Below are 12905 nucleotides of genomic sequence, written 5' to 3' on the forward strand. Positions count from 1 at the left end.
TAAAGGAAAAAACAAAACAAAAAAAAAAAAACAGTGAAGGTGGTCACTGTGAGCGCTGTCTCGTACTATTAAGAGGGGGGCTCAAAATTTCTATGTAGTTATGCGGGTGATTCGTTGATTAAGTGTCCTTCTAGCAAACACACGAGCGTGGCCATACGCTCAAAGGTACCTGGCCCGGCTTGCAAGAAAGAGAGTCCCAGCTAAGACTGCGTAAAAGGAGGCACTGCCAAGGCTAGCGCTTCAGCGGTTTGTACGGTCCACTCGTGGGAGGTATATCTTTCGCAGACTCTTAGCTAAAACACAGTTTCCAGCAAGGTCGTCCCGGACGACTCGGATGTGTCCTCCAATCAATAAACCCTTAAACAAAAAACATACGGCAACGCTGGCGGCCGCCATGTTTTGGGCATCGCTTTGTACGTGATGCGCGTAATTGGGTACGAGTTCAGCCGAGTGCTGACGTAGCTCTCGTGTCGAACAGATTTTGACTCGAGTGTGCTCCAAACACCGACGCAGTGGTCGCTTCTAATGCATGCTCGAAGTGCATGCCCGAAATATATGCTGCCCTCGAATAATCGACGCAGCAGCTCACTAGAGGGCGTGCACATTTGAAAAGGGTATATCATGACCCTGGATTCCATTGCCGTCCATATCAAGCGCCGAGTTTCAACGTTGTCACCCTAACGCCAATGAACGCACTTGTTCGCCAGTGACTCACCAGAGATTAATCGAATCATTTCTGTTTTTTTTTTACGTAGTTCATTAAAAATGTATTTGAAATCTAAGTTTACAGGTTTTATGTCACTACTAATAGTAACTTTTTTTTTAAAGAAATGTTACGAATATTATATTGTCTTTATTATGGATGTAGTATGGATGTAATTGGATTGCGCTTTAGGGTGCAAAGTTAGTTAAGGAAATTGTAACATTTTGTAAATGAGGTCACTGAAAATCACCGTCTCTTACTTTTAGGTCATCATTAACATACCAGCGAATGAAGCCACGAGCCCGTAAGGATGGAGAACCAAAAGCAACTGGAAAGTGTCGTTTTAATGTTTCCTCAACTATTATCATGCGTACACCTAACATATTAAAACAAATGGCTCCGCTGTCGCCGCTGTCGACGAAAAAAATACAAAACCAATTGCAATGGGCGAAAAAAAATATTTTTGAGTCGTCAAAAATGGAGTTTGGAAAAATCGCATTCAAATTGCAGCAACATCATCGAAGTGCTCTTCTATTTCTTATCAAACACGCCCGTGCAGGCGGCTGCCGCCTGTTTAACAAAATTGTCCATAAAAAAATAAAAATAAAAAAATAAAAAAATAAAGCTCCAGTTTTAGATGTCCTTGTTTTGTTTATTAAGTTCAGGGAAACACAGATTCCTTGTCTATGCAGTGCGCTAATTCGTCCGCTTTTTTTTTTCTTTGCAGGATTTGCGGTGACGTCACAACGCCGAGCTCTGATTGGCTCCGACTGAAGTATTCTGGGTAGACCTCAAGGCAGCTTCCTTTGAGTTCTGCCCACTATCCTTCAATCAAAGCCAATCAGAGCTTGGCGTTCTGAAGTCACTGCAACCCCTGCTGTCGTGTTCCGAGTCGAGAGAAAGGTCAAAGCCCGGAGCCGCAAACCAACACCCGTGAGTCCTTCATAGAACCCAAAGCCTATCTACCAGTCATGCGCATCTCGGAAACTCACGCGTGGCCCCGCCAGCCCACTGTGTCATGTCTGGTGTCGCATGCCGCCAGACTTCGTCTTCTTTACACGACACTTCCCCCTTTCAGCCTCATTGTCCATAGCGTTCCGCGTTCCCGTTGTCGTAATGTTCTCCCACCTCGTGTTATGGTTGCTTGAGGATAGTTATCCCCTTGACTGGCCGGCTGGCTGTCGCTGTCGGGAATCGCGGGCTGGAGATGGTGCCGTGTGTATCGTATTGTTCCTTGGTTGGTTTCTACAAGGTAAGACCGAGGTGGTCCGGCTTGGTCTCGCAAAACTCCTTGCGAGATCGCTCCCGCGTGAATTTACACTGCTGCGTGTGGGTGTAGCTATCTGCCATTCCTTGTATCGTGGCGCCTACTATAGTGAGACGCCTCTCTAGTCTTCCGTTTCCTGTATCGTTGCCGATACCTCCTGGAGTGTTGCCAGAAATGTCTCAGGGTACTGGGCGCCGTTGGAAGAGTGGAGCGTAACTTGCGCCCCATCAAAAGTTCGGCAGGGGAAAACCCTTCGGGTCCAGGAGTGGTTCGGTGGGCCATAAGAGCTTGTGCTGATTCGAGGTTTTTGTCAGCAGGTTCTTCGCAGTCCGCACCGCTCTCTCCGCTTCTCCGTTACTCTGGAGATAATACGGGCTTGAAGTATCCCCGCTTTCTGGAGAATCGCCGGAACTCGGTCGAGCCAAACTGGGGACCCTTGTCGGAGCGGATGACTTCCGGGCAACCGTGTCTTGCGAAGTTCTGGCTGAAAACCTTGATAATGTCCTCTGTGGTTGTTCGAGGTATTTCTTCGAGCTCGAAAAACTTCGAGTAGTAGTCGACGATGACTATATACTTCTTCCCCTTGAACTGGAAAGGTCCGTTCCAATTTCCTGCCAGGGACGATCGGGTAGGGGAGTCTGAAGAAGGGGTTCTGTGTGTAGTCGTCTATATTGCCGACAGGTAGGACAGCGACTCACATAGTCATGTATTTTTGTGCTTTTGCCAGGCCACCAGATGGAGTCTCTGGCTCTTGCCCGGCATCGGACAACACCCTGATGGCCGCAGTCCAATTGCTCCAAGACTTCTCCTTGCAGACTAGGCGGGATCGCCAGCCGGTCGTTACGCATTAGTAATCCCTGCACAACCGAAAGGTCTGCGGCGAGATTCGCGAATTTGCTTTAGTTCGGAGGAAGTTTGTTCGTTGACGGCCATTGTTTTTCGCAGTATTCCATAACCCTTGATGTGGTTGAGTCTTTAGAAAGCTCTGCCCTCAGTCTGGACAAAATGAGTTAGAGGCTGGAAGGAGCTCCACTGTTGGCATTTCATACTCGTGAACCAACGTTTCACTGATCTCCACGGTGTTCTTTGAGTCCGTAAAGTGGGGTAATGTCGGTAGGGGTTTCCTGGACAAGACATCTACGGTGAACATCTTTTTGCCCGGTACGTGGGAGATCACCAAGTCATACTCAAAGATGCGCATTCTCAGACGCCGTAGCCTGGGTGTCATTTCGTCCAGACGTTTCGTAGAGAACAATGGCACCAGAGGCTTGTGGTCTGTTTCGATGTGGAATCCCTGTCCTACCAAGTAGGTCCGGAAATGTTCGGAGGCCCATACGATAGCCAAAGCCTGCCTTTTCAACTTGGGCTTATCTCTGCTCCGTTGGTGTCATGGCTTTCAATACATATGCCACTAGGCGTCTTTTGCCGTTTTCGTCTTGGAGCAGAACCGCCCCCAGTCCATACGAAGACGCATATGCCTACAATGTAAGTGGTGCATCCAGTTTATAGAACGTGAGCACAGGAGTCTTGCATAGGAGATCTTTGATGTTAAGGAATACTACTTCCTGAGGCTCGCTCCACAGCCAGCTAGCATCCTCGTTTAGCAGAGCTCGAAGAGGCTTAATTTTTTCAGCTATGTCGGGAAGAAATTTTCCAAGGTGGTCGATTATCCCCAAGAATTATCGCAGCTCTGCCAAGCTTCCAGGTGCCGACATCTGGACGATCCCTTCCTCTTTTTTTGAGGTCTGCCGCGATGCCCCTGCTGTCCAGAAAGTGGCCCAGAAACCTGACGCTCTTCTTGGTGGACTCGGACCTTGAGGTGTTCAGGGTCACTCTGAAGTCGTGGAGGCGGCGGAGTACCAACTAGAGATTTTTTGTTGTGTTCCCTTTTGTCACGACCGAAAAAGATGTCATCTATATGACATACTTGTCCTGGGATTCCCTCTAGGATCCTCAGCATCTCCCGCTGAAAGACTTCGGGCGCTGTCGCAATGCCAAACGGGACTCTTTTGAATTGAAATCGTCCCACTGGTGTGATAAAAATCGTCAGTTCCTTCGACTCTGGGGCTAGTGGTGCTTGCCAGTAGCCGGCATTGGCATCTAGTTTGCTGAATACAGTAGCACCGGCGAGTCTTGCCAAGCTCTCCTCCACGGTTAGCATGATGATCCCCTCCCGCAACAGTTGCGGGTTTAGCTGGGTGTGGTCCACGCAGATACGAATAGAACTGTCTTGCTTTTTGGCCACCACCATGGGCGCGCACCATGCTGTCGCATGGTCGACTCTTTCAATAACGTCCATGTCTTGCTTCCGTTGCAATTCCCGTTGAACGCTGGGTAGGAGAGGTAGGGGTACCAGTCTCGGGTATGGAATTGCGAATGGTCTCGCGTGAGGGTGAAGCGCGATCTTGTGCTCCACGTTCATTTTCCCCAGTCCTTTGAAAAGCGAGGGGTACTTTTTACGCAGGTGGTCATACTCCGCTTGCTTTCAGCTTTGACATCGTTCAACCTGAGTAGCAGCTGAAGGGCTTGAATTGCAGGCCGCCCCAGCAGACGCTGTTTTAGCTGGTCGGACACATAGATTTCTCTAGTTGTTCGCTATTCCAGGCTACCGCCGCCGTGAACTTGCCTAGCGTGTTCAGCGGAGTGTGGCCTGCTCTATAAAGATCCGTCCCTGTTGCCTGCAATGTTGCCAACGTTGTGGCGTCGCATATGCTGGGAGGGATAGCTGTGACGTCCGCCCCCGTGTCCACCTTGAATGTGATGCCCTGGTTGTTTACTTTAGCTGTAATGTACCAGGCTTCCCCGTTGCTTGAGCGTACCAGCTCGCCGAGGAAGTCTTCGTTCGATCCTTGTCTGTGCTTTTGCGGTCTGAGATTTTTTCGAGCGTGTTGGGAAAAAGAGACGCTCTCAAAGTGGCCTAGCTTCTTGCAGGCATTGCATTTCTTGTCTTTTGCGGCAAATTGAGGCTTGGCGTGTTTCCGTGAACTGCCACACCATCGGCACGTCCATGGCGAATTATTAGACAGGGCTTGGAGAGGCAACTTGTCCGGACGTCGAAAGTCTGTGTTTCGCTTTCTGTTTTCGGCTGTCTTCTGAGTTCGTCAAGAACGTCGCCGTCTGTCTTTGTGCTGCGTAGCTCAGTCTGTTGGCTCTTCACCGTCTCTGGTGATCAAGCTGCCGTAGTCGCGCGCTGCATTGTAAGATTAGCATCGAGCTGGAGTTTCTCGCTTAGTTTCATGGCCAGGAGTTCGACGACGATGCGATCCCGTATGAGCTCGTCCCGTAAAGGGCCGTACTCACAGGTATCCACCAATCTGTGCGATGCCGTGATAAAGACCTCCACTGGCTCGTCCAGCCCTTGCTTTCTAGAATTAAACTTCGATCTCTCGAAGGTGACGTTCACCCGCGGTATGAAGTGCGCGTCGAACTTCGCCTTGACTATATTGTAGTCGTTCAGCTAATCTTGTGTTATCTCGAGCGAAGAAAGGACAACCTCTATCTCTCTGCCCATCGCGTAGATGAAGGTGTTCACCTGACTCGAAGCGTCCCGGAGATGAAGCCCCAAGATGATCCGGTAGCGGTCCCACCGGGTAATCCATCGCTTCCAGTCTCTCGGATTCCTGAAATTCAGCTTCTCCGGTAGCTTGACCGCGAAGGGGTTGAAGAAGGAAGGCCCTCGCTGGCCTGGGAGCTTGAAGCCCCCGAACCGTCTGCGTTGCTAGTCATGGCGTAGATCTAGCAGCGGCTCGAATCTTCTTCCCTGACCGTTCGGTCGAACTGCAGAGTTCGGTGCGGCTTCTCAGGTCCTCGGAGACGATGGAGGATCGTTCGTGATCCCACCGCTGCCACCATGTCGTGTTCCGAGGCGAGAGGAAGGTCAAAGCCCGGAGCCGCAAACTAACACTCGTGAGTCCTTCATAGAACCCAAGGCCTGCTTACAAGTCACGCGCATCTCGTACACTCGCGCGTGGCCCAGCCAGCCCACTGTGTCATGTCTGGTGTCGCATGCCGCCAGACTTCGTCTTCTTTATACGACACCTGCAAAGGAAGCAGACGAACTTGCGCTTCGGATACTTCTTTCTTTCACGAATTTCGAGCCCAGCCAATTCTACGATCCGAGCGTACGGGCATGGACAGTAGAGCAGTTTGGGGTTGTCTGTATCAGATCGCAATTCAGTGTTATACGTACAGCGATCAGTGTCGAACTGCGGTCGATTAATACGCTTGGTTCCATCTGCGCAAGGCTGAGATCTGCGGATAGAGCATTTGAAGGGGACCCACGGTGTTCGAATGAATCTCGAATCTTGTATGGAGTATATCTGACTGATATTGGGCCCCAAACGAAATTGATTGGCAGGCTTGGTAGAAAGCCGATGCGTAATTGTGTAGCTTTTGTAGTGTGGCAGCTGAGTGAAGTATGGTGTTGAGTCGAAGCTTTGAACTAAACAAAAGTGTTGAAATGCGTAGGGTGCCTTTTGTAAAAAGAAAGGAATGGGAAGGTTTTGGGGGGACTTTGGCCCAGCGGCATAGTCCAAACAATAGGCTACAAAGACTGGGCGAATGGGGGGGGGGGGGGGGGGGGGTGTTTCCAGTGTCGAGACGAAAATGTGTTTCTGACGGCGTACGAGCCAGAATAAAAAGAAAAGTTCAATATGCCTCGCCAGTGATTTTCGCTCCTGGCTTCGAAGCTGCCATTCTTGACATTAGCGACGATAATGTCAGCTTCGAAGCCTGCACATAGTCCGCACCGTGTAAACTTCAAACCTTTAATCATGTATAGTCGGCGGACCATAATCTGAAAAATTTCGTACACCAGGCGTGGAATAGATAGTTAACTTCTTAAATCAAGAGTATGCCTTCGTGGATGCTATTAATGACGATCCAGTGATGTTCCTCGTTCAAAGCTACCTAACTGCTTGTATGTTGCTGAGGTTGGAGGTATTAAAAACATCACCATTGTTCGGTGCTGTCAAGTTACCAATCAGCATAGGCGGGGTTAGCCCCAGTCCCAGGAATCAATTAAAAAAAAACGCCTAAAACTAAGGTAATTACTTTCATCGTCATGTTTTTATTTTTGTTTCCGAAAACAGAGAAAATATTTTGTATTACGACCCATATTGTTTCTGGATATCTCAAAAGAGAGGAAGGAACACATCGCTCCCCAAAACGCAATAATTCGCAATACTCCGAATCACCAAGATAGGTCCCAACGAACGGTTTGCCTATCTTTCCTGCGTTATCTGTCGCGTAACAAGTGTATCAGGAAACGCACGTGCGGCACAATGGCTTTAATTCGACATTCTTTTATCAGTTCTCTCGCTGCCCTACAAACTACGACGTGTCCCTTCCATCGAATCCTCGGTTCACATAAAGATACCATCGTTCTGACGGCTTTTATCTGAGAGGACAACGTGTTCGAAGATATCATGCGACTAGCTTTTTTTCCAGTAGGGTATAAGTTTCTATCCTGGCAGAGGGTATTTATTGGCAATGGCAGCATACTCGAAAAATGTAGAAATTATTCTGATGGCATATGCTACGTTTATTTTTCCCCGCTCTCCGTCGCTCAGTAGGAACTATCTTTTATTTTAATTTCTGCGAAATCACCTTAGTATTATATTGAAAGACGTTTCATAATTACTCTAAAACTTTTGAGAGATGAGTAGGCCTTGTACAGGCGAACTGCACACTCTGTTTCTCTCTGTTCGACCACAGCGAATGTTATATTTCCATGGAGCTCAATCAGGCAGAGTGCTCGGGTCCTTCGTGCGTTTGCTATAGGTGACTAAACAAGGCACGCGCAATTAATTGCACCGCGATCTTTCGTTTTTTTTTTTTTTTTTAATCTTTGCGCGATTGGTTTATTAGGTGACTGCAAAGAAAACGAGCGCCGTGAGAACGCACTTTTGACGCTGCCTGATTGGCTATATCGGATCGCAGCGTCGGCTGCTGTCCGACTTAATGTGTACAGTCGCAACGCTGACACTATGAAGATGTGAAGAATAAGCTCAAGTCATTCCTGTCTTGACCGGTACATGCGTCCGCACGTGCTGGTGCATTCCTATTTTCGTTATCTGTGCATCTCACGCCTAATAACAAGTCGAATAGTCTCGCATATTCTGTTTTCAACTAATGTTACCGATATTTTTCATTGAATTCCAAAAGCGTCAAAACCGCATTGTATAAAACTATAAACCACAGAGTTATTATAATGTGCGCTAGAGGTTCAACTGGCGCTAGTGTCTATGCGTTTTCCGGAAGGCAAATTGAAGCAGACAGCAACCAGTCAACTTTTGCGGTGCTCTTGTGCATTTCTATAGGAAAACGCGCGTGCATTTTATCTCTTCGTCTGAAAATAACATGAATCACTTTTATTATTTCGGTTGTACCGGATAGTATGTACATTTATTAATATTGTAAAAGTGTCATTTCTTTAAATAAAGCATTTTTCTTTACCACTGAACGATGTTAAGCTTCGCTATATTTCAGGCCCAAACCTATGTTCCATGGCAGGTACGTAAAAACGAGCGACGATTCCAAGCAAACTAACGATCGAAAAGAATGTAGGGTGTGTTCAAGGTTCGCTAGCATTGCGGTGGCGCTTATATATTGCTAATATGCCCGTCCTGTCACTCTATGAAAATGACTCCGCTGTGCATCTTTACGGCGGTTAAAAAACATTAGAATGTAAGAAATAAAGTACATGGACTACGAAAGATGTGCCTTTTTATTATTTCCTATGTCGGGCAGTTTTTATCGGGCACCTGTTCTCTGACTTCTCCCTATTCGCAAAGGTTTGGAGCGTGCGGTTGATGATTTGAATCCAGAACATGCATCTTTGCACATATTCATAAGCCGAAAGAATAAAGCAGTACTTATTTATTGCAAAATAGTACGTGGCTTCCAATGTATTTTGATCGCCTGCATGCACAAGGAGTTACTTATCCAGTGTTACAGCGTAGTTCTTGCCGTCTCTCTTGGTTTTCCACATGTCCTTCGTTCATTTGACACGTATATCCCCCATGGTGGAAAGCGCCGAAGCCGTGTTCGCGCTAACGGTGTCCGACAGTGCACATAAACACATGTACGAAGCTGTTTTAGCACCGTTTTTCATGCCCGGAATTTGAAAGAAAAACTCCGTAACTGACCAATTATTTCGCCTGCGTGACTGAGAAATGTTCTAATGTGCCAGTAAGTACGAAATATTCGCGATATTTGCTCTTATAATCGAGCGCAGGGAGAAAATGCAGTCACTTTTTCCCATAGAAATGTATTGGCGGAAGTCAATTTTCAACTGGTTGCTGTCTGCTTCAATTTGCGGAAGCACACTAGCGCCACTTGAACCTCTAGCGTACATTATAATAACTCTATGGTATAACGTATAAAAATCCAACTATTTTTTTTTTAGTCTGCATATGTGCCAACATAATTTTTTTTTTTATTTGAAACGCTGTTGTTTGTACGGACCCCCGGAGACCCTAAGGCTGTAGGTGAGAGCTTGTCGCCTGGGGTGCTCCATTCATGTACTGGAAATAAAAGTGATACGAATTAAATCGAACATCTGAACTTTTGAGATCGAAATGCAGCGGCTCCTCAACATTTCATCGTCTATTGGCGACGTGCGCGATCGAAAGCGTCGCTGTGATCGGCCCTCCACGATTGGCCGAATGCTGACTATGACGTCAGCAAAGGATGTATCATCGACGGAAATAAGAGGAGTAGAAGAACTTCAATTTCGACGGTGTTGGTAGTGTTGCTTTAAAAGCGCAATTATTTCAAGCTTCCACCATGCTCCTTGCAAACACCATCGAACTTGATGTTCGCAAGGCAATGACGTCACGAAAGGTAACCATATGAGGGCGCCACTAAAACATCTCGCCGCTAATAGAAGAGCCGGTGCTCGAAACAGAACACAACCCGGTTAGCAATTTGCATTCGTAATGATGTATTGATAACTCGGGAAGTGCGCTGGACACGTACATTTTGTTATGAAGGTGTGATGAAACAGAGGAGAATTATAATGGCCGGGACGACTTTCCGAATTCCGTTCTATCCAAAAATGAACTTAGAGCCGGTTGGTAAAGGTGATTGGACAAACAAGAAAGAATAAAACATGTAGGGACGAAGACATAGAAAGCCTGAATTCGTTTCTACATATTTTAATATTTCATGTTTTTCAAATCTACGTTCTATAACTAACGTGATCTTAAACACGATCGACATCACGCAAAGTGCTTCCCCAGTAACTGAACTACCTGAATAAAAGGATGGTGACTGATTTAGAGTGCAAGACTCCGATAAGGTCAGGTTAGATATAACATCACACGACTTCGCCGGTACGAGTTCGTTCTAAAACTCCGAAAGACTGGCACTTGTGAATTGACCGATAAAAGCCAAAGAAATGGCGAAGGAAGACGCCACTTACAGAACACAGTGCACTAGGAATTCTACACTGCGCAGAGAATAGCTCTTTTGTTTGTATCCCATGATTCAGAGCGGGATGTTAAGTCAACGCCCTGTTACGAATGTGTGTCACCACGAACGCACATTTCGCGCGCGCTGGCTTTAAGTTACTTGATACACATATCTTTGTACATCAAAAACTGACAAAAAAGCGGCATATATATTATCCGTCTTCGCCCAGTCAGACACATAAATTCCGTACTTATAAACTTTAAACTTAACCTATTTATATGTGAACGAACGGGTGGACATAGTCACAACCACACACCGCAGGCGTGTTCACATCGAGTGACCAGTAAAAAAATACACGTAAACCTAAGCGTAACAAAATACACGCGTCCGCGGTGAGGGACGCATTAACTGTAGATATTGTTAGGAAGGAGAAGACGACGAAGGGGCCGTTGCGTGCACGACAATCTCGCGCAACGCCCAATGTTCAGCTGGCCCTGCCTCAGTGAATCGGTTCTGTTTTCTTTTATCATATTATCATGTCTGCTTCCGAAAGCATCGCCCTAACGATGTAAATATAACATTAACAACACACACACACACGTTCGGATCAAGAAACGCATAAACTGCAGATGTAAACGCGACAGTAATAACACACGCACTTTTGCATCGAGAAATGCTTGAACTTAAAGGGGTCATGAAACGATTTTCCTACTTCTTCATCCTTAGCTTTAATCCTCAACTCAAATGCGAATTGTGAAATCACGTGGTCGTGACATTCCTTCGGCACCGGTGCGATGACTCCTAGCTTCCACCGTGCTTTTTATGCACACCATAGAACTTGTCATTCCCCAGTGACAATAAGTTCCGCCAGGGCACTCATTGGCCATGAACGCGAATCCAAATATTCGTCGACGGACTGATTGTTGACGAGCGCATACGTCCGAGTGACGCAGTTCTCGTGTCCAATCCGTGAGCTGGGCTCTGCTGACGTCAGTGTGGCACCGGTGACGCGCTTTTGGAACCGCGGACGTATCATAGTGAAAAGGCGGAGAGCTTTCGAAGGCAAGAAGGTACAAAATAGTCCGCTATATTTTCAAATGTTCGCACCGAAAAGCTGGCTGTTGACTTTCTAGCCTCTTTCTTTTGGCCAACTAAACGATATGCGATTAGTAAAGTCCCAATTTAAAATAATTCATCCCAAGCCAAAAGTCTTTTCATGGCCCCTTTAAGCTGCAGATATAAACGACCGATACGGTTACAACACACACGAGGGAAAGGCGCAAAAACGGCAGGACAGCTTTGTCCCATCATGGTATAGTGTCTTTTGTGCATTTCGTGAGCTGTCCATCCTCATCATGTCCAACCCAGTGGCCCAATTGCTCACTTCGGTAAAACACAACACAGCCGCGTTCGCATGGAGCGACGCATACACGGAAGATATACCCGTAACTGTAACAACACGAGCGCAAACGAGCAACATACGCGTGCACACGCGCAGCAACACGAGCTCTCACACCAGCAGACAAACTAAAAACCAGCGCACAACGAACGTAAAGCTGCGGTCCCACTGCGTCCTACACAAGACAGTGTGCAGACACTGTCTGAAACGTGTTTCTTCATTCTATGGCGGTCACATTCGACGTGAAAACAGTGTCGGCAGACATGTATCAAGCAAACATGATTCGAACATGCGCGAGGCGTGTGTGCACACACGTGTGTATGTGGCGACACCGGCTAAGCTTACACGGATGCTGCAAAAGAGCAAGGAATCCAGAGGGGAGCGATCACGCGCACCCGATAGTCCTCTCTCTCTCCCTGACTCTTGCTCTTCCGGCCATATCATTGTCATTGTATCTCGATCCGATGTGCTACTATCGCATCCATGTAAACGCAGCGGCCTTAGGGCAGCGCCTCGCATGTGGACGCACACAGAAACTCGTGCGCACAGTTGGCGGCATCGCCGACATCAAAGTTCCCCCGCTCGGGTTCTACAGAAGGAGAGTGAAAGGCGGGCGCGGGAGAGGACGCAGAGAGGACGAGGGGTTGGGGACGCCCTTATGTAACGCTCGCTTTCCTCCTCTCCCCCGGCGGACGAAAAGGAGGAGGAGGAGGCGAAGGGGTGAAGCCCCTCCGCCTCCCCCTCCTCCGTTCAGAGACCGTTCAAAAGCAGAGGACCGCGACCGAGCTGCATCACAACTCGTCCATTATTCTCTCGCATCGGGGGTGCGCGTCCGGCGGAAAAACAAACAAGAAACTTCGACGTTCCGAGATCACCTTTACCTTTTGGGGTCTCCATTTCGGACATAAAGTGTCCGCCTCCTGAGACTGTCCTCTCTATCGAGTGTCCTGTTCGTCTCATCTGTGGCGACGTTCTCGACAGCTATTGAGCGATTCGTCATCCATAACCCCCGTTCTCCGACACGTGCTCAGGTAAGATCTCCTGCATCTATGTTGAATTCGCGATAGACGTCAGGAGCAAAAAACAAACATGCATATATTCATCCTATCGCGGCACACTGT

At 47.6% G+C, this 12905-nt stretch overlaps 1 protein-coding gene across 2 annotated transcripts in view; it reads left to right on the forward strand.

Annotated features, from left to right (window-relative positions):
* LOC8043230 overlaps positions 1 to 12905 on the forward strand; it is a 237567-nt gene that overhangs the window by 174804 nt on the left and 49858 nt on the right. Inside the window, exon 1 of one of the 2 annotated variants that reach the window (XM_029969130.4) lies at positions 12382 to 12815. The exons of the other annotated variant lie outside the window; for it this stretch is intronic. The gene's annotated coding sequence lies outside the window, so the exon portion shown is untranslated. Of the gene's footprint in view, positions 1 to 12381; positions 12816 to 12905 lie in introns of those variants that run through there. 2 annotated transcript variants of the gene reach the window in all.

Source organism: Ixodes scapularis, unplaced genomic scaffold, assembly GCF_016920785.2.
Source record: "Ixodes scapularis isolate PalLabHiFi unplaced genomic scaffold, ASM1692078v2 PGA_scaffold10__122_contigs__length_95168666, whole genome shotgun sequence".
NCBI lineage: Eukaryota > Metazoa > Arthropoda > Arachnida > Ixodida > Ixodidae > Ixodes > Ixodes scapularis.